The sequence below is a fragment of the Triticum dicoccoides genome, chromosome 3B (genome assembly GCF_002162155.2).
Source record: "Triticum dicoccoides isolate Atlit2015 ecotype Zavitan chromosome 3B, WEW_v2.0, whole genome shotgun sequence".
In the NCBI taxonomy this organism is placed as follows: Eukaryota; Viridiplantae; Streptophyta; class Magnoliopsida; order Poales; family Poaceae; genus Triticum; species Triticum dicoccoides.
Genome location: NC_041385.1, coordinates 833886791 through 833909665, shown reverse-complemented (window position 1 = coordinate 833909665; position 22875 = coordinate 833886791). Strand labels below are relative to the sequence as shown.

Here is a 22875-nt window from a genome sequence, read left to right as displayed (position 1 = left end):
ATCAGGGAATTGCAAGCTCAAAAGACGGAGTATTGCATTGAATGCAGCATTGCTAATCCGGTAGAAAGACTTGATGTCGAGTAACTTCACGGTGAAGGTAAATCTTGAAAATTTACCCTCTTCATGAGCTACGCGCTTCGCCTCCTCTAACACATCAGCAAACAACGACTTCTGTCCATCAGCACGATCTTCAGCATCATACAAATCCTTCAATAGGTCAGGAATCCTATCATCTTCATGCCGATCCTCTTCCTCCAAAACAGCATTATCTCGCAAAACCTTTTCCATGAAATCAATGCCAGCATCACCACCACCCATCATATGAGGGGCCTCTGTATCAGCTTCAAAATGTTGAGGTTGACTGTCTAAAGGTTCTCCATGATATATCCATCTATCATATGTGCTGGACATCCCATTAAGAAGCAGATGATCTACCACTCTTCCTTCAGCCATTCTTGAACGGTTGAGGCATTCGCACCATGGGCAAACAATGTGAGCATCGTTGGCATAATTTGCCCGAACAAATGCCATGAAATCATCAATTCCTTTCATATGTTATTTCGTAAACTTTCTAACTCCTTTTCTAATCCAGCTTTTGTCCATCTGCCAAAGACAACAAATTGTTGCAACTTAGCAAATCAATCTAAGTGCATCAACATTAATGAATGAAAATGGATGGAAGTAATGGAAGCTAAAATTCCAGAAAATAAGGTATGCACCCAACTTTATATGCTATCTACCTAACTTTATATGCTAACTGCCAGAAAAAGATATGCACCCAACATTTGAGCTATTTCCAATTTCTCACAACTTTAGTCCATTTCACATGGTTTACTGATTTCACATGGGAGCAATAAAAAGCAGTTCATATTAAATAGAGATTTCACATGGGATAAATGAAAAGCTAGCAAAAACTTGTAAAACCTAACATAGATCAGGCAGAGCTGCACTAAGAAACATATGTGGTTCCTGTAAAGAGGATATCCACAAAGATGTCACACCCTAGCTAGTTATGCATTAGAGTGTTGCATCATTTCTATTTTTTTCATCAGAAACTTGAAATGGGGATGACAGAACCCCCAGCCCCCTCTGAAACCAACTAGGGTTTACTAAAAACTTTTTCAATGAACCTGAAATGCCCTTCTAAAATGTCCATCATTTTTGTCTTGGTTCAGAACCTCTGCCAAAAGTGATGCTCAATTTCCTAGGTCATCTTAGGGTCTTTGAATTAAATCATAAATATTTGAATTTGGGCATTTAAAATTATATAAAATATTTCAAATGCTCAAATATTTCCAAACTAAAATGTTTCATGTTGGAAATAATCCAACTATGGACCAGGAGCAGTTTGGTGATTTTAGGAGTTACCTAAGTATTTTAAATAATTCAACAAAGTTGCAGAAAAATAAAAAAAGGAAATAACAGGAGAGGAAAACTTACCTGGCACCCAGCACCCGGCCCACCTGCCGGCCCAGCCCAGCGCCGCGCCAGCGAGCTGCTTGCCGGCCAGGCAGGCAGGCAGGTGCCCGACGGCGGCCGTAGCGTGTGCCACGCAGCTGGCCGTCGCCTTGCTTCACCTCCTTGCCTCGTTGCTGGATGGATGAACTCCACGTCGAGCCACGCTCTCCGTCAACCCCACGTCGTGCCTCCGTGTCCAGGAGCTCCGCCACCCTCTTCTCCTTCGAGCAAGCCGAGCCCCGAGCCCTCGCAAGGCCCGAGTCCACCGCATCGACCTCGACCGAACCGCCGTCGCCGGAGATCCCCTTCAACGCCGTCGTCGCTCCGGCCCGTCCCCAGCCGCACCAAGTGCTCCGTCGTACTCCCTGTGAGCTTAGCCATCTTCCCCTCCCTTCTTTTCTTGCCCCCGAGCCTTGTAGTGACCTCCCGGAGCTCAACCGCAACCACCTCCGCGGAGCTCATCGCCGACGTGCTCCCGGTCACCCTCCGGCCACCACTTGGTGTCCATCGTGCTCACCACGTCACGTAGCACCTAACCAACTACTCCCCGCACCTCACCGCACACCCTAGCCCGAGTTCGCTTTCACCCGAACTCCGGTGGCCGCCAAAGTCGCCGCCGACGCCAACTCCGGCCACCCCGACCCCAACGGGCTCCGCCAAGAGCCGCGACTCGTCCTCAGCTCCACCCCGATGCCCTCCGCGCCCCTTTTGGTGGCCGGAACGGCCAAAACCACTTCCGCCGCCGCGTCGGGCTCGCCGGCGGCTAAACGCCGGTGCGGCCGAACGCCTCTGACCACGGGTGGGCCCTGGTTGACTCCGATCAGTCAATGACAGGTGGGGCCCAGCCCTGTTAACTAAATAGGTTTAGTTTTAATTAAACTTGAACGAAACTAATAACCCTGACACCCTGGACCCACAGTCAGGTTTGACCTGGACGTCTCCGTTGACCCTGACGTCATTCTGACGCATGGCTGACGCAATAAATTAATTTCTGGATTTATTCTAATATAGGAAATTCCAGAATATAGTTTAAACTTCAAAAATTCATAACTTTTAATCTGTAACTCCAAATCAAACAAGTTATATATGAAAAATGATCAGAAAAATCCAATCTATCCATCTGTACTGTTTCCATGCATGATTAAACAAGTTAACTTGATGTTTGATGCAGAACAAGATAAAACACTTTAAAGGGCCATGTATGAGTTTGAAATTTGAATCTTTGGTTCAAATTGGTTCAAACCCTTCTGGTCTTAGTTGCATTAGCCCAACACACTCATATTTCCATGTTTCATGCATGCATCATATTGTCGCACATTGTTTGGTGATGGCTGTGTATCGGTGTTCTTACGGCAAGTTCTGCCTCCGAGGAGTACCGTGATTACCCTAGCGAAGAACCGTATCAGTGCATCGACCCATCAGGCAAGCAACCAACTATTTGATCATATCGATACAATCCTATGTTCTCGCTCCTGCTCTTTTATACTGCATTAAGACAACGCGATTCAAACTGCTGTGTGCTGCGGTAGTTGAACCCATTTCCTCTGCATGACCTGTCATTGCCACAGTAACTAGATGAAACCCACTAGCATGTGTAGGAGTTGATTGAGCCATGTGTGAGTGTTGTTCCTACCTTGCTATGCCTGCTATGCTTAGAGTCGTGTCAGGTCTGGTTCATTTGGGTGATGGCTAGAGTGAAATGATCGTGTCAGTATGAGAGTAAGGTGTTGAACACGATTTGGTAAAGGTATCGATGAGAGGCCATGTAGGAGTACATGGTGGGTTGTTTCATTGAGGCCGTCCTTAAGCACTGAGATCTGTATGTGTGATTTAAGAATCAGCTACTACCATACATTGGGCCCTGAAATATGACCCCGCTCGACTTCTTATTCACCCTAGTCCTCTGTCCAGGAGTTGCAAGTAGTTTCTGGTGTTTGTAGCTTACTGGAGGCCGTGGACAGCGCTGACCGTAGGGGTGGGCTGTGATGCGGTAGGTACGTGGCCGGGTGTACCGGATGCCCGTTTGGTATCTCGGGAACCCTGTTCACATCGTTTGGGGCCGTGAGCGATACTTCGGCCGGATCTCCTCATGGATGGAACCCAAATAGGAGATAAACCTGGACTAGAGACTTGAGTGTCTAGGTAGGTCGTGGTCTACACCCACGTCGGCTTTCGTTTGAAGTCTGCCGAGCACATGTCGTGTGCAGACGCTAAGTGGTGGAAACATGTATGAAGAAGTACACCCCTGCAGGGTTAACCTAATCTATTCGAATAGCCGCGTCCGCGGTGAAGGACTACTTGGTTGCCTATACAGTTCATAGACAAGTAAATGGAAACTACTAAAAGCCTCAAGATAAGCGTGAGTGCCGAGGATGGCTCTTCCGTAGGAAGACGGAGGTGGATCCTCGGTAGTGTATTGAAGTGGTGAGTAGTGGACTCGTGTGCGCAAAACCATTTCAAGTTGGAGTCTCGTAGGATAGCTTAGCCAAGAGCCAAAGCTGGCTTGCTGCAATAACTCCACCAACCCTTCTTCATAATGTGCATGTATGTAGGATCTGATGTAAGTCTTGCTGAGTACCTTCGTACTCATGTTGCTATAATTTACATTGTTACAGAAGACGCTACAACCCCTTCTGATGGGTTCTTCGTAGACGTTGACATCAATGAGTAGGCTGAGGCCCAGGTGGTGATCCTGAGCTTGTGAAGGACCACGTAGTATAGCTAGGCTTCCAAGCCTCTTTTATTTTACTAGTTGTCTGTACTCAGACATGTTACTTCCGCTGCTGGTTTGTATGACTGTATGACTTGAATGCTGGGTCGTGTGACCCGTACTTGTGTGTATGCTATGTATGGCTCTCTAAGCCTTTAAATAAAGTACTTGTGTCATAGAGTCATGTTGTGATGCCTTGTTGTATTTGCACATATCGAGCATATTGTGTGTATGGTTGAAATGCTTGCTATGTGTGGGATCTGACTATCTAGTTGTTTATCTTTAGTAGCCTCTCTTACCGGGAAATGTCTCCTAGTGATTCCACTGAGCCATGGTAGCTTGCTACTGCTCCGGAACACTTGGCTGGCCGGCATGTGTCCTTCTTCGTTCCTGTGTTTGTCCCTTCGGGGAAATGTCACGCATTGAGTACCGGAGTCCTGTTAGCCCGCTATAGCCCGGTTTACCGGAGTCCTGCTAGCCCAGTGCTACAGCCCGGAACTTACTTGCTGATGACCGACACGTTCGATGCTGGGTCACGGATGCCTGTCCCTGTAAGTCTGTGCCACTTTGGGTTTACAACTAGCCATGTCAGCCCGGGCTCCTTTTCATATGGATGCTAGCGACACTATCATATACGTGTGCCAAAAGGCGCAAACGGTCCCGGGCAAAGGTAAGGCGACACCCGTGGGGATACCGTGCGTGAGGCCGCAAAGTGATATGAGGTGTTACAGGCTAGATCGATGTGACATTGAGTCGGGGTCCTGACAGCGTTGGCATCAGAGCCGGACTGCCTGTAGGTTCTCCAAGCCAAATTGGTCGATGTTGAGTCTAGAAATGCTTTAGTTATATATAAGGGAATTGATTGTGTGATGGTACGTAAGGCTCTTTTTACTTCTTTACCTCATGGCATTCTGATCTGAGTCAGTCCATTCTTCCACCAGGGGTTAAGGAATTAGGATCTCTTCTCTCTATCAGGTTCACGTGTTACTAATCAGTAGTACCTTATAGGTTTGATGGATACAAGCCTAGTTCAGTTCTACTACCACATTATGTTGCTAAGATGGACCTGGAACTTTGATATGATGTTGTTGAGTGTGTATGAAATCCTTGTCAAATGTCTCAAAATCCTTTTGAGCATTTACAGCTGTTATGCTGTCGAAATTTTGCTAGAAATTCTAATGCCTTTGCATTATGGTTGTGCTTTCAGATGGCCACTCGCGACCAAAATCAAGTGGTTCGCCTGACTCGATGCCTAGATGTACCCGGCCATACTGCTATGTTGGTCAGGGTAATGACTGAGGCTGGATACCGTTGGTATCCTGAGTACACGGTCGAAGTGCAATTTCAAGACTTTAATCAAAGCCAGTATCTTTGCACTGTCAGGATATTTCCATCTTATCCTGGATCCACCGAGCCCCTTCACTGCTCTTATGGACTCGGGGTTACTGTTGAGATGGCTGTGCAGGATGCCACCTACTCTATGATGACCATCATGCGAGTCAGGACTGGCCTATTTCGGGACTCTGATTTCCGGTATATGCCAGCATCACTTCCGGGAGCACAAGGGTATCTCCAGGCTATCTATGCTGACCCCACTCAGGAGGATTCACGGACTCGCACCACTGCTGAGTTGCTCGAGGATAAGGACCGTGAAAACCGGGCCTTGAGGCTAGGGCTTTTCAATACCCGTGCTGACCATTGGGCCACGTTGACTCGGTTTGCACCGGCTGTGCAAGCTGGATATTCGGATATGCGCGATCTCTATCCTGCGAGATCTGCTCTGCCAGACGTGATGGGTTGGCGTGATGTAGGAGGCATCACCCCACCTTGTGGTCCCCGCAGGCCACCGTTTGTTGGTCCAAGACCTCATTCTAGCCCCTATGGTCCACAAGCTCCGTGAGATCGTCTGTTTCCGGATGATCATGTTGAGCTTCCAGGCTATGGAGGTGACTTCTACGAGTACTACTACGGAGACGTCTGAGTTAGTAGTAGTTCCACTAGTACTGTAACAGTTGTATTTCCGCTGTCCTGCGTGACTTGTGGAATATGACTTAGTGTGTAGTCATTCCGGAGGTGTATGAAAAAATAATGTATAGGAGCTTGGGATGCCTCCGATGAGATGTAATCCTCCTCTCACCGCAGTAGTACTTGTTGGTCTTGTACTAAGCCTCGTATGGTGTGTATGACGATGGAATAAAAGAAGTAGTTTCTGTATCTACCATGTCATACGGATGATCATCTTGCATTCTGAGTTGTCCATTACATTCTACATTCTATGTCAGGATCTTAGCATTTTGGACTTAACCATTGTCTTGTTTTTCCTAGGATGGTTAACACGCGCAAAAACCCTGCTCCCCAAGAGCAGGCCGAAGGCAGTGAAGTCAGGAATGCAAATCTGCCTCACCCTCCTTCCCTAGCCGAAGTTATGCTGGAAGCCGAGAGAAACAAGCGGGAGACCAACCGTTTGTTGGAGCGCATCGAACAGAACACAGCACACCATCAGAGAAATAACTTGGTGTCACTCGGTGATTTCATCAAGCTACACCCGCCTACCTTCCACCACTCCGTCGAGCCTCTCGACGCCGATGACTGGCTTCGCAGCATTACTCACAAACTGCGTTCTGCACTTGTAGCTGAGGCTGATAGGGTCACCTTTGCTGCATATCATCTCGAAGGCCCCGCCAGTCTCTGGTGGGAGAATTATGAAGCTATGCGCCCAGCGGGCCACGTCACTACTTGGGCTGAATTCAGCGAGGCTTTCCGTGAACATCACATTCCGGAGGGTCTCATGGATCGTAAACGCGAGGAGTTCTGTAGCTTCACTCAAGGTCGACTCTCTGTTGACGCTTATAGCAGGGAGTTCGGTAACCTAGCACGTTATGCAACTGAGGAAGTTTCTACCGATGCCAAGAAGCAGGCAAGGTTCCGTAAGGGACTTAGTCCTGAGCTCCGTCGTGACCTCCGTCTGCATGAGTGCACCTCTTTTCAGAAGCTTGTGACTAAAGCCATCAGTGCTGAGACGGGACAGACTGATTTCGATGCATCACGCAAGCATGGCCGTGATTTGGGTTCTTCATCCGGTGCTGGTCCTCAGAAGCGCCGCGTGTGGGTGCCTAACATTGCCCTGCCACCCAGGTTCACACCGAGGCCATCCTTCCAGGCTCCTCGCCCAGCTCAGCAATATGCACCAGCCAAGCCCTATGGTGGTCCAACCAACAATGCTCCTCCACGCACCAGTTCCGTGACTTGTTTCAAGTGTGGGGAATCAGGCCACTACATGCGCGATTGTCCCCAAACAAACCCCAACCAGACAGCAAAAACTGTTGGCTGTGGCAAGCCGACAGGGAAAGTGTTCTACGCCAAGCCGGCCACCACTGCATGTGGCCATGTTAATTGTGTCTCTGCGGAAGAGGCTCAAGAAGATCCCAACGTCGTTCTCGGTACACTTCTTGTAAATTGCCACCCGGCATCCGTTCTTTTTGATACTGGAACATCTCATTCATTCATATCCGAAAACTATGCTCGCTTGCATAACACCGCATTCTGTGACATGCCTTCCACCATGGAAATTTCCACTCCGGGTTCTAGATGGCAAACCTCTAGTGTAAACCATGGAAATGAAATTCAAGTCGACAGACTTGTTTTTCTTGCATCTTTGATAGCTCTCAAATCTTCAGATATTAACATCATCTTGGGTATGGATTGGCTGTCAGCCCATCATGCCAAGATCGATTATTTCTCTAGGACTGTTCAACTCACACACCCTTCGGGAAAGATAGTCAATGTCTTGACCCGAGTAGCTAAACGACGATTATTTTCTCTTAACGCCAGCCCCTTGCCAGACCTCGAAGATGTTCCGGTAGTCCATGATTTCCCAGATGTTTTTCCAGAAGAACTGCCAGGTATTCCACCTGACAGAGATGTCGAATTTGTGATAGATCTCATACCAGGAACTGTCCCAATTTCCAGAAGACCCTATAAGATGGCACCTTTTGAACTAGCCGAACTTAAGAAACAACTCGATGAGTCCTTGAAAAAGGGTTTCATCCAACCTAGTTCATCTCCTTGGGCTTGCCCCGTCCTCTTCGTCAAGAAGAAGGATGGTACGGACCGGATGGTTGTAGATTATCGACCGGTTAACTTGGTCACAATTAAGAACAAGTATCCGCTCCCCAGGATCAACGACCTGTATGATCAGCTCGCTGGATCCTCAGTCTTCTCTAAAATGGATTTGAGGTTGGGATACCATCAAATCAAAATCAGGAACGGGGACATTCCGAAAACGGCCTTTGCTACTCGTTATGGCCAATACGAGTACACCGTCTCTCGGTTGATGAACTCAATCTTCATGGAGTATTTGGATAAGTTTGTCGTGGTTTACCTCGATGATATACTCATCTACTCCAAGAACGAGGAAGAACATGCCGAACATCTAAGGCTAGTGTTGATGAAACTTCGAGAGCATCGCCTTTATGCCAAGTTTTCTAAATGCGAATTTTGGTTGCCAGAAGTGACCTATCTAGGACATGTAATTTCTGGTAAAGGTATTGCTGTTAATCCTGAGCGAGTTCAAGCCATCCTTAATTGGACTCCACCTGAATCGGTCAAGCAAGTTCGGAGTTTTCTGGGCTTGGCGAGCTATTGCCGTCGCTTTGTCGAGAACTTCTCCAAAGTTGCTAAACCTCTAACCGAACTCCTCAAGAAATATAAAAAGTTCGAATGGACTCCACAATGTGAGCACAGCTTTCAGGAACTGAAAAGACGCCTGACATCTGCTCCCGTACTGGTATCGCCAGATTTCTCTAAGGACTTTGTTATCTATTGCGACGACTCGTGACAAGGACTAGGCTGTATTCTCATGCAAGATCGACACGTAATTGCTTACGCTTCACGGCAACTACACCCACATGAGGAGAATTATCCTACTCATGATCTAGAGCTTGCAGCTGTAGTCCATGCACTTAAAACCTGGCGACATTACCTCCTCGGTAATCGTTGCGAGATATTCACTGATCACCAAAGTCTGAAGTACATCTTCACCCAACCGGATTTGAATCTCAGGCAAAGACGTTGGGTCGAGTTGATCACAGATTTCGACTTAGGAATAACTTACACCCCAGGAAAAGCCAATGTCATGGCTGATGCGCTAAGTCGTAAATCTTATTGCAATAACCTGATGTTGCAACAAAGTCAACCACTTCTCCATGAGGAATTTCGGAAGCTTAACCTTCATATTGTTCCTCAAGGATATCTTTCCACCTTGGTGGCGAAACCTACTCTTACGGATCAAATCATCGCTGCCCAAAAACGAGATAAAGGAATATCCCGAATTAAGGAGAACATTGCTAGCGGAGATGCTAAATGTTTCTCTACAAATGATCGTGGTGTTGTATATTTTGAGAACCGCCTAGTGGTTCCAAAGAACCGACATTTACGGCAGTTGATCCTTAAGGAGGCTCATGAATCTCCTCTCAACATTCATCCCGGTAGCACTAAGATGTATCAGGACCTACGCCAGAGGTTCTGGTGGACTAGGATGAATAGAAACATTGCTCAATTTGTTGCTAACTGCGACATCTGTCGTCGTGTAAAAGCAGAGCATCAACGGCCTGCTGGCACCCTTCAACCCTTAGCTATTCCTGAATAGAAATGGGATAAAATTGGTATGGACTTCATCACCGGTTTTCCCCGGACCAGGAGAGGGAATAATGCTATCTTCGTCGTTATCGACCGCCTTTCCAAAGTAGCCCATTTCTTACCTGTTCGCGAGAGTATAACCGCTAGTCAGCTAGCAGACTTGTACATCTCCCGAATAGTGTCTCTTCATGGTGTTCCATTGGAAATTAACTCGGATCGAGGAAGTCTTTTCACCTCTCGATTTTGGGAAAGTTTCCAAAATGCTATGGGAACCCGCCTTTCCTTTAGCACCGCTTTTCACCCTCAATCAAGTGGTCAAGTAGAACGCGTCAACCAGATTCTAGAAGACATGCTTCGAGCTTCTGTTATCTCATTCGGAATGGATTGAGAGAAATGCCTTCCATTTGCCGAATTCGCTTATAACAACAGCTATCAGTCTAGCTTGGGTAAAGCCCCTTTTGAAGTTCTCTATGGACGACGGTGTCGAACACCCCTTAATTGGTCAGAAACCGGGGAAAGACAATTCTTTGGCCCGGATATGATCCAGGAAGCAGAAGAGCAAGTTCGCATCGTTCGTGAAAAGTTGAAAACAGCCCAATCTCGTCAAAAGAGTCAATATGACCGAAAACATAGGGCTATGACGTTTGAGGTTGACGAGAAGGCTTACCTTCGGGTTACTCCTCTGAAGGGAACCCATCGTTTCGGTATCAAACTCAAATTGGCTCCTCGTTACATTGGACCTTTTTGCATTCTCGCTAAACGAGGAGGAGTTGCCTACCAATTGGAACTACCTCCGCATCTCTCCAGAGTCCACGATGTCTTCCACGTTTCTCAACTCAGGTGTTGCTTCTCGGATCCTATCCGTGGAGTGGACCACGAAACGCTTGATCTCCAAGATAATCTCACATATCGAGAGTACCCCATTCGTATCCTCGATCAGGCCAAGCGTACCACTCGACGTCATAATATCAAGTTTCTCAAAGTTCAATGGTCACACCATTCTGAGAAGGAAGCAACCTGGGAAAGGGAGGATCGTCTTCGACTTGAGTATCCCGCCTTCTTCCCGGGAGAACCCAAATCTCGGGACGAGATTCTTTTGAGTGGGGGTGAGTTGTCACACCCTAGCTAGTTATGCATTAGAGTGTTGCATCATGTCTATTTTTTTCATCAGAAACTTGAAATGGGGATGACAGAACCCCCAGCCCCCTCTGAAACCAACTAGGGTTTACTAAAAACTTTTTCAATGAACCTGAAATGCCCTTCTAAAATGTCCATCATTTTTGTCTTGGTTCAGAACCTCTGCCAAAAGTGATGCTCAATTTCCTAGGTCATCTTAGGGTCTTTGAATTAAATCATAAATATTTGAATTTGGGCATTTAAAATTATATAAAATATTTCAAATGCTCAAATATTTCCAAACTAAAATGTTTCATGTTGGAAATAATCCAACTATGGACCAGGAGCAGTTTGGTGATTTTAGGAGTTACCTAAGTATTTTAAATAATTCAACAAAGTTGCAGAAAAATAAAAAAAGGAAATAACAGGAGAGGAAAACTTACCTGGCGCCCAGCACCCGGCCCACCTACCGGCCCAGCCCAGCGCCGCGCCAGCGAGCTGCTTGCCGGCCAGGCAGGCAGGCAGGTGCCCGACGGCGGCCGTAGCGTGCGCCACGCAGCTGGCCGTCGCCTTGCTTCACCTCCTTGCCTCGTTGCTGGATGGATGAACTCCACGTCGAGCCGTGAACCCCCAGGACACCTCCTTTCTTCCCCAACTCCTCTCCCTCGCTCTCCCACGCCATGGCCGAAACCATCGCCGCCACCCCCTCGCCGTAGCCACGCTCTCCGTCAACCCCACGTCGTGCCGCCGTGTCCAGGAGCTCCGCCACCCTCTTCTCCTTCGAGCAAGCCGAGCCCCGAGCCCTCGCAAGGCCCGAGTCCACCGCATCGACCTCGACCGAACCGCCGTCGCCGGAGATCCCCTTCAACGCCATCGTCGCTCCGGCCCGTCCCCAGCCGCACCAAGTGCTCCGTCGTACTCCCTGTGAGCTTAGCCATCTTCCCCTCCCTTCTTTTCTTGCCCCCGAGCCTTGTAGTGACCTCCCGGAGCTCAACCGCACCCACCTACGCGGAGCTCATCGCCGACGTGCTCCCGGTCACCCTCCGGCCACCACTTAGTGTCCATCGTGCTCACCACGTCACGTAGCACCTAACCAACTACTCCCCGCACCTCACCGCACACCCTAGCCCGAGTTCGCTTTCACCCGAACTCCGGTGGCCGCCAAAGTCGCCGCCGACGCCAACTCCGGCCACCCCGACCCCAACGGGCTCCGCCAAGAGCCGCGGCTCGTCCTCAGCTCCACCCCGATGCCCTCCGCGCCCCTTTTGGTGGCCGGAACGGCCAAAACCACTTCCGCCGCCGCGTCGGGCTCGCCGGCGGCTAAACGCCGGTGCGGCCGACCTGCCTCTGACCACGGGTGGGCCCTGGTTGACTCCGATGAGTCAATGACAAGTGGGGCCCAGCCCTGTTAACTAAATAGGTTTAGTTTTAATTAAACTTGAACTAAACTAATAACCCTGACACCCTGGACCCACAGTCAGGTTTGACCTGGACGTCTCCGTTGACCCTGACGTCATTCTGACGCATGGCTGACGCAATAAATTAATTTCTGGATTTATTCTAATATAGGAAATTCCAGAATATAGTTTAACTTCAAAAATTCATAACTTTTAATCTGTAACTCCAAATCAAACAAGTTATATATGAAAAATGATCAGAAAAATCCAATCTATCCATCTGTACTGTTTCCATGCATGATTAAATAAGTTAACTTGATGTTTGATGCAGAACAAAATAAAACACTTTAAAGGGCCATGTATGAGTTTGAAATTTGAATCTTTGGTTCAAATTGGTTCAAACCCTTCTGGTCTTAGTTGCATTAGCCCAACACACTCATATTGCCATGTTTCATGCATGCATCATATTGTCGCACATTGTTTGGTGATGGCTGTGTATCGGTGTTCTTACGGCAGGTTCTGCCTCTGAGGAGTACCGTGATTACCCTAGCGAAGAACCGTATCAGTGCATCGACCCATCAGGCAAGCAACCAACTATTTGATCATATCGATACAATCCTATGTTCTCGCTCCTGCTCTTTTATACTGCATTAAGACAACGTGATTCAAACTGCTGTGTGCTGCGGTAGTTGAACCCATTTCCTCTGCATGACCTGTCATTGCCACAGTAACTAGATGAAACCCACTAGCATGTGTAGGAGTTGATTGAGCCATGTGTGTGTGTTGTTCCTACCTTGCTATGCCTGCTATGCTTAGAGTCATGTCAGGTCTGGTTCATCTGGGTGATGGCTAGAGTGAAATGATCGTGTCAGTATGAGAGTAAGGTGTTGAACACAATTTGGTAAAGGTATCGATGAGAGGCCATGTAGGAGTACATGGTGGGTTGTTTCATTGAGGCCGTCCTTAAGCACTGAGATCTGTATGTGTGATTTAAGAATCAGCTACTACCATACATTGGGCCCTGAAATATGACCCCGCTCGACTTCTTATTCACCCTAGTCCTCTGTCCAGGAGTTGCAAGTAGTTTCTGGTGTTTGTAGCTTACTGGAGGCCGTGGACAGCGCTGACCGTAGGGGTGGGCTGTGATGCGGTAGGTACGTGGCCGGGTGTACCGGATGCCCGTTTGGTATCTCGGGAACCCTGTTCACATCGTTTGGGGCCGTGAGCGATACTTCGACCGGATCTCCTCATGGATGGAACCCAAATAGGCGATAAACCTGGACTAGAGACTTGAGTGTCTAGGTAGGTCGTGGTCTACACCCACGTCGGCTTTCGCTTGAAGTCTGCCGAGCACATGTCGTGTGCAGACGCTAAGTGGTGGAAACATGTATGAAGAAGTACACCCCTGCAGGGTTAACCTAATCTATTCGAATAGCCGCGTCCGCGGTGAAGGACTACTTGGTTGCCTATACAGTTCATAGACAAGTAAATGGAAACTACTAAAAGCCTCAAGATAAGCGTGAGTGCCGAGGATGGCTCTTCCGTAGGAAGATGGAGGTGGATCCTCGGTAGTGTATTGAAGTGGTGAGTAGTGGACTCGTGTGCGCAAAACCATTTAAAGTTGGAGTCTCGTAGGATAGCTTAGCCAAGAGTCAAAGCTGGCTTGCTGCAATAACTCCACCAACCCTTCTTGATAATGTGCATGTATGTAGGATCTGATGTAAGTCTTGCTGAGTACCTTCATACTCATGTTGCTATAATTTACATTGTTACAAAAGACGCTACAACCCCTTCTGATGGGTTCTTCTTAGACGTTGACATCAATGAGTAGGCTGAGGCCCAGGTGGTGATCCTGAGCTTGTGAAGGACCACGTAGTATAGCTAGGCTTCCAAGCCTCTTTTATTTTACTAGTTGTCTGTACTCAGACATGTTACTTCCGCTGGTGGTTTGTATGACTGTATGACTTGAATGCTGGGTCGTGTGACCCGTACTTGTGTGTATGCTATGTATGGCTCTCTGAGCCTTTAAATAAAGTACTTGTGTCATAGAGTCATGTTGTGATGCCTTGTTGTATTTGCACATATCGAGCATATTGTGTGTATGGTTGAAATGCTTGGTATGTGTGGGATCTGACTATCTAGTTGTTTATCTTTAGTAGCCTCTCTTACCGGGAAATGTCTCCTAGTGATTCCACGGAGCCATGGTAGCTTGCTACTGCTCCGGAACACTTGGCTGGCCGGCATGTGTCCTTCTTCGTTCCTGTGTCTGTCCCTTCGGGGAAATGTCACGCATTGAGTACCGGAGTCCTGTTAGCCCGCTACAGCCCGGTTTACCGGAGTCCTGCTAGCCCAGTGCTACAGCCCGGAACTTACTTGCTGATGACCGACACGTTCGATGCTGGGTCACGGATGCCTGTCCCTGTAAGTCTGTGCCACTTTGGGTTTACAACTAGCCATGTCAGCCCGGGCTCCTTTTCATATGGATGCTAGCGACACTATCATATACGTGTGCCAAAAGGCGCAAACGGTCCCGGGTAAAGGTAAGGCGACACCCGTGGGGATACCGTGCGTGAGGCCGCAAAGTGATATGAGGTGTTACAGGCTAGATCGATGTGACATTGAGTCGGGGTCCTGACAAAAGAGATCGGGCAGAGCTGTAGCATCCATCCATCAGATTGCACTATAAAACCTAACATTTATGAAGCAAGCTCCAGCTGCAGCTGATGGATTCATCAAACTGCATTTCAAATTAAGCTCCTCAACATATTGAATCTCCACCTTCCCCTTTCCTTTCCATTTCAAAATGATATAACTAGCTAGTGTTCATCCCCTGTCCCTCATCTAGTAAGATGAAAAACTCAAATTTTCTCTCTCTTTCTCCCATGCCCCTCAGCTAGTGTTGACACTCTAGCTAGTGTTCATCAGCAGGCGCAACATAGGCAAATCTGAGGCAAATCAGAGGCAAGGAGAGGATAGGGGGGAGAGGGGTGCATACCGGGAGGTGTGCTTGCGGCGAAGAGGGGGAGAGGAGTCCCCCATGCTTGGCGAGCTGCTCCTGTTGTGGACAAGGCGAGCGGCGAGGCCGTGGGCGAGGTCACCGGCGGCGAGGTCGCCGTTCTTGTCGTGGGCAAGGCGAGCGGCCCCTGCTGGTCGCTTCGGCCGCCGTTCCTGCCCCCCCCCCCCGCCCCCACCACCGTCGGTCGCCCACGCCCCTGCTTCGCCTACACGCCCCTGCCTCGCCTCCGCCCCCTGCTGGTTACCTCCACTGCCAGCCTCGCCCCCGCCTCCGCGCCTGCTGGTTGCTTCCGCCGCGAGGCCGTGGGCGAGGTCACTTGCAGCGAGGTCGTGGGCAAGGCGAGCGGCCCCTACTGGTTGCTTCGGCCGCCAGCCCCGCCCGCCGCCCACCGGCCCCGCCCTCGTCCGCTGCTTGCTTCCGCCGCCGCTCGCCGCCACCTGGTTGGAAGACCTAGAAAAACGCTAAGTGTTACTCTGTTCGATGCCACCCGCCTCCACCTGGTCGGAAGGCCTCACTTGTCACTGATACGAGAGAGTCGTGGTTTTGTATAGTATATAGAAAACTACCCACACATTAGCAACAATCCCTCTCTAGCCCAGTGGTACCGAACGAGTGAACGAGCGCCAGGTCGTGTGTTCGAGTCCCCGCTAGTGCACATTATTTAGGGAATTAAACGCTTGCTCACCCACCTGTCAGTGGCCCACCCACCTGTCAAATGGGTCCCACCTATCAGTGTTGCTAATTGTGGCTCTGTTCGATGCCACCTGGTCGGAAGGTCCCACTTGTCAATGATACGAGAGAGCCGTAGTTTTATATAATGTATAGATAAGTTCCCATACCTGAGAAACTGTCCCTCTCTAGCCCAGCGGTAGCAAGCGAGCGAAGCAAGCGCGAGGTCGTGGGTTCGAGTCCCCGCTAGCGCACATTTTTTGGGCGAATTAAGCACTCGGCCCCTCCTGTCAAATGGGTCCTGCATGTCAGTGTGTGCCCCGTCTGTTGTTGAATATTAATATTTAACCAAAAATGACACCAAGACAGTGACACATAAGCGAGGTTGCTGAGGTGGCTGCCTAATCATCCTAATTCATTCAAAATCAAGTGTAGTGACCATTAGGGATGGCAATGGGTACCCATTACCCACGTACCCGGCGGGTAAAAACCCTATTAGGGCAAGGGTATGGGTTAAAAAAATACCCATGGGTACATAGGAAAAATTTAAACCAATTGGGTATAGTGGGTACGGGTATGGTTTAGTATAACCCATACCCGTGTACCCATGTACCCGCATATAATCTGCAAATAGGCTTTATATATTTTTTTTGAGGAGGCTTTATGCATTACTTAAAAAATCGCAGCCCTAAAAAGACCTAATCATGCTAGTCCGCCGAACCACACTAGTTGTCCCACAAAGCCATATGAGCCTAGGACCGGAAAGAGCCAAACTCATTCACGTAATCACCGTTGTCTCAACAAGCGTAATAACCATTTGTCCAGAATCTGATACGTGATACGTATCTTTATATGGCTATATCTGTTTGATTGGCGTGCGTCGCTGGTGGCAGGCTCGTAGTCATAGCAGCCAGCCGATCGATCTCATCTTCTCGCCGCCGCCTGCCACTGCCAGCGCCTCCGGACTCCATTCCAGCTACTTGCCACCTCGCGCCATCACCCCTTTCCTGCCCTCCTGAGGTGGACGCCAACGCCATGGACGCAGGGGCAATCACCATAGCTCGCGCGTCGATGGGACCATGGATTGGAGATGCAGCTCAGCGACCTCCATGACCAGGAGCACGGCACGCCTACCCCGAGCCCAAGCCCAGCACTGTCGCAGGCGCAGCACCGTCACAGCGCTATGTCCGAGACATCCATGAAGCGACTTCCTAGCCTGCTTATCAATGGTCGATCTGCCGCCGCCATCAAGTACAAGAAGAGCAAGGCTATGTGAGTTCCGACTATTTTTATGATTATGAGCACTGCTCTTACACTATGAATACATTTTTTGTACATAGATGATGTGATGTATTCATGTATATGAGCATTGATTTTTCGTAGACATGATGTATATAGATGATGTGGGATTACAATTTTGTGTGTGTACGTAATGATAATTAAGTATGACATATTTTATTTCAATGACAATTTATATTTGTATGTACGTTTTGTGATGTATTCATGTAAGTTAGTACACATTACCCTTGATTTCTGCATAGAGATGCAAGATGTGTGTATATGACATGATAAATATTAATTTTTGTGTGTGAGTATTGAGTATTTTTGCAAAAATATGTTTACAAATAAGTGTGTTCGTGAGAATGTGTTGTTGTTATGAGTATGCGTTGTTGTCATGATGTGTTGTTTTTTATAAATCATTATTAGTTGTTGTTTATGACTATGCAAGGCTTAAACTGATGTGTTGCAAATCTGGGTAATTTTACCCGCGGGTACCCATTTCCCCTGATGGGTGACGGGTATGGGAAAAAATTGTACCCATCGACAGGTATCGGTACGGGTGATGGGTAAGGTTTTGGGCGACGGGTAAGGGTATGGGGTGGCTCCACCCGTACCCAAACCCGGCGGGTGCCATCCCTAGTGACCATGCTATATTGGTCGTTATCACCTAGGCGTGAGGCAGTGGACAGTGCTTCCCACTTTATGACCATTTCCTGTAATGACATTATGACCTTTCTGACCAGAATGGTCGTTATAGGTTAGGGTTTGGAGCCCCCCCAACAGCTTTTGACCTATTGGTCTAAAATGGTCATAAATTTATGACCAATTCTTCCAGGGTCACTGACAAAAGGTCACTAGTTGACATATTTCTTATAGTGGGTGTCTCCTTCGCGCCCGAGCTGTCATCTCCCTCATGCATATCAACATCCGTCTCGTTAGCTGCCTCGGCGAACAGACTCTCATCATCAAACTCAATCACGAGGTTATAAATCTGGCCTCGATATGTCCACTTGACCACATCAGGCATGAACTCAATATCCAGCACACTAACCAGCAGTCGGGCTACCCCGTGGGCTCTGGTAAAGGCCATATCCACTCGCTCAGTTTTCCCCACCATAATACCCAAGCTAGCCACGACCCTAGCATCCTGCATCGGCTTCGAGGGAGCCCCGGAAAAACGCAGCCAAACCTGAGTAAGAGGCTTACCCTGAGGCTCAACCTTCTTCCACTCATGGAACTCGAGGATACACTCTGTACCCGGCACCTTGCACATCCCAAAGCTCAGAAGCCTCTGCAAATCCTCCTCCGAAGGAAACTCAACCCTAAACAACTTTGCCTCGAGGCTAACGAGCTCCCACTAGAAGTCCCCTGTGGCTAACTCCTTGAGCCTCTGCACAATCTGGGACTCAGATACCTCTCCTATGGTAACCTTGACAATCCCAGTGGTCATGCTCTGTGCCTCGTCAGGAGCCTCCCTCTCATTAGGAGACTCAAAGAACATGAGTTCAGCACAATACACTCCATACATCATAAGAGACGGTGCCTGATCTCGCAAAATCGGACAGTTCCCCGAGTTATGTGCCGGATTGCCACAAGTATCACATAATTCAGCCACGCACTCAGCAATAAAATGACCCCTCTCTCCACAACGATAGCATAACAGTTTATCCTTCTTGCGCGCCCATTTGGACGCCCTATCCGAATCAGCCCTGTCTTTCGCCTCCAAAGACACAGACCCCAAGGTTTCGTTCCCGGGAACCTCAGCAGTAGCGAGCGCCGTCACCACCTCCATAGCATGACCGGACAAAACCGGCTCCTCAGCAACTCCGCCAACTATCGTCTGCTCTACAACAATAGGCGGGGGAGGCTGTCGTGGATGGTACCGGCCACCTCGACCGCCTCGACCACCACGATGACCACGGAAACCACCCCGCTGTAGGTAGCCCGGGCTAGATGCCCCCTCAACAAAACCACCCGTAGGACCCAGAAACGGCCTCTCCGCCGAACCACCGCTCTGCCAAGCATATCCACGGCCACCATCCGTCAACGAGGAATCACGGTGTTGACAATCTCCGTATGTAGGATGACCCCAGTGTCAGTCGCCTCTTCCGCCCACGCCCTCCTTCGCATGTGCCTTGGCCGGCAGACGTGGTCGCTCTCATGTACATTGTCCATCCAGTGATAGATTTTTGGGATACTGGAGAGGATTGAGTGGATGCAAGTGGGGACGAATGGGCTGGCTATGAAGTGGAGTGGGGTGCCCAGTGTGTCCACATGCCCTCATATATGAGCTGGGTTTAAGGAGTATCGGTCGGTGCAGACATTTAGCGAGGAAGTGAGGGGTCTAGTGGATCACTTTCGAATACTGACGGTCGGGCGACCCGGACGTTTATGTAGGGAATAGGGGGTCCGGCTATAGATGCTTTTAGTTAGTAGATGAAAGACGTAGCAAATAGTCTGGTGTGATTACTCGTGATACCGGAAATAATAATAATAAAAAATTATAGGATAATTATTAGTGATGATGTGGCTTTACCGTAGAGTAGAAAAGATCACTATGAGGCAAATGTTTAGATATAGAGGATTGTGATGATGTGATAGGCTGCATGGGCTGGATGTTATGTGTGTTGAGGTGCATAGCCTGCATGCAAAGATAAATAGATTAGTCAGTATCACTCTCATAGGTATACAAGAGGATGCCTCATGTGTAGTTGTTGTACTAGTGCAATAATAAACTATGTTATCATATACTATATAAACTTAATGTACCACATAATCTAGCAAGTGTTCACAAAAATGATTAGGTGATGCTGGACATATCATCATATATATCATCAAATATTGCTGCATAGAACACATTACATATGCAAGATGAACTCCAGGCTATGGACTGGAATAGACCATTATCTGTCAGACATGTGTATGGACCATTGAATGTTGCTCTCTATAAATCCCTGAAGCTTAAATTTTGAATGGCAAAAGTGAACCAAGGTGGTGAAAGACTAAATCTGTGAAGGAGGTAAAAATTGACTGGCATGGTTTGTAATTCCAATGGGCAACAACGAGAAATTCTCCAAATAGCACCTTTCTCCAATCCAAGGTTCCTGCCATAGAGTATGACCAACAGAGCCAAGCCATTAAAACCAATCGCCACTAACAACTAACATAAAACACACAACTCTTACAAAATGATCTTTGTATCCATCGTTGGAGCTAATTCCCTTTGACCTCACATAACAGCTAAGCTCCACAGAACTCAAAGACTCCAAATAAATAGGGTGCATCTACCCAATAAATAATCATCTGAATGATATTATCAGAATCTGCTAAAGAACATGACATTGAAATTGCGTGTGTGCTGGTGTTGATGCATAACAATCCGCAGAAGGAAGTTGTTCGATACTCGCATGGATGTGTGCATGCTTACATGTTTTAGCTGCAATAAATTGTTGCTCCAGATCAGGTGAGCAAGCGTGGCCGTAGGGCGTGTCTCGCGTGGAATCATCAAGATAATTGTGCAAAAAGTGGATGATGGTTGTAACAACCTCACTAGTGATATATATTTCCATTATGCTTTGGACCTGCTTCTTCCCTTTCCCGTCTCCTGAACTCTTGGATCGGCTATATTTCTATTATACTTTAACGGAAATGGGTTTAGCCTGGTTAATAGAAAATAGGAGATGCTCAAGAACTTCGTGTCCCAACACCCTGACATAGACTTCTCAGGAATGAAGATGGCTTGAGATTGTCTCCTGGCAGATCCAAGGCATTGAATTTGGAGGATTTTAGATGGGAAATCGGTTCTACAATTAGGGTTTATGTGTCTACATTTGTACTTACATATTTGGTGTCTTGTGGTTCAATGTCTGTTTATGCTTGTGATTACGGCAGTCACAAGTCTTCGTGAGTGCTTCACAAATACAAGTGAACTTGGAAATACAAGTGAAACAAGGAAAAAATGGATGTATTTTCTATATATTTGGTGACTTGTAGAATAGTACCTCTATGTGAAAATATTGTTTACAACAAAGGATGGATTTTATTGGCTCAAATGGAGCATCAAGAGGATAGAAGCACATTCAGCACACACCCGGTCTCTGCATAGCTAGGATGCACACAACCAACCTGCATAGCTAGGTCGACGTTGGATGGCTTCCGCAGTCCGGATAGGGCGGTCCAGACGGTTACGTGTGGTTTACTGGTCTGCCTTGGAGATGCCCTTGAGCTATTTTCTGGCTGTGCTCTGCCGGGTTGAATGCAAGCTCATCATTACATATACTAGATGACCAGTTGTGCCCATGGCGCAAAGGCCGAGAGCAAGCCAAATATTGAAAGAGTGTGCATCAAAATATAGAAACACGGAAGGAAACATATGGAAATAGGTACGGATTGATGATAGTCATACGGACAGGATTATCATAATTTTTTTTACATAGGATCCAAAATGATGTCGGATATAAAAGTCTCGATAGTTACTTATAGTAATACCAAGTTACGTAGCAAAGGACTATTGTGACCTGCTTAGATTGGATAGACAATCACGCAGAGGCCCTTGGACATGCACCTGAAGGCAAGAGCATATGCACACCCTTTCTTCATGTTTGCCTTAGGGAACATGTTGCTCCAGTTCTTTGTGAGTGTATCCCTATTGTCGATGCCCCCTTGATTAAGCGGGCCATGACACTGGTGGTCCCGTCTTCTATACTGATTGGTAGCTCGTCATGATCAGCATCCATGTGCGGGAAGAGGCTTCTCTTAGAAAAGTGTGTGCAAATGAGGATAAAGGTTATTCAGTACATGGTTTGCCAGCATGTTCTTGTAGGAAACACAAGAATGCATTTGTTTAAAATTACCATTCTTTTGCCGTCAGTAGAAAATGTTGCTGTCATGTGGCATACGTAGTAATGATCAAGTAAGTATTTCCTTTGTGAGAATAGTAGCACATGTTTTGTACCTAAAAGTGTTCAAACATCAGTACAGCTGCATAGGCCCTACTTTATGACTCCTGAACTTATGTAGAAGAGAAAGGAACTGGTGATAACACAATCCATGCTTTCACAACAGTAACGACAAAGAATCTTCTTCTCTTCTCTAACAGTCCTTATGATTCACGATCATCGATCTTGGCTCTAACACTCGAAATCAGGATCATGAGAAGTAGTTCAAGTACCTAATATATTTCTAACTAATCCATCTATACCACCTCATATGCCACACTGTCAGCTAGCCCTTTTCGAACAAAAGAAGATGCACACAAGAAGAAGTCTTTCCAACACAGGCATTTGGTCCAGGACGGGTTAGCCCATTAGTCCCGGTTCAATCCAGAACCGGGACTAATGGGGGCATTAGTCCCGGTTCGCGAGCCCAGGGGGCCGGCCGGGCCACGTGGGCCATTTGTCCCGGTTCGTCTGGACATTTTAGTCCCGGTTGGTGCCACGAACCAGGACTAAAGGGTGCGATGCCCATTAGTACCGGTTCGTGGCACCAACCAGGACTAAAGGTCTAACCTTTAGTCCCGGTTCGAGCCACGAACCGGTACTAATGGGGTTTGAGGCATTAGTACCGGTTCATGGCACGAACCGGTACTAAAT

The 22875-nt window shown here is 47.9% G+C and overlaps 1 pseudogene; it reads right to left on the bottom strand.

The window, feature by feature from the left end:
• Nucleotides 1-22875, bottom strand: part of LOC119278776 — a 283671-nt pseudogene that overhangs the window by 93581 nt on the left and 167215 nt on the right.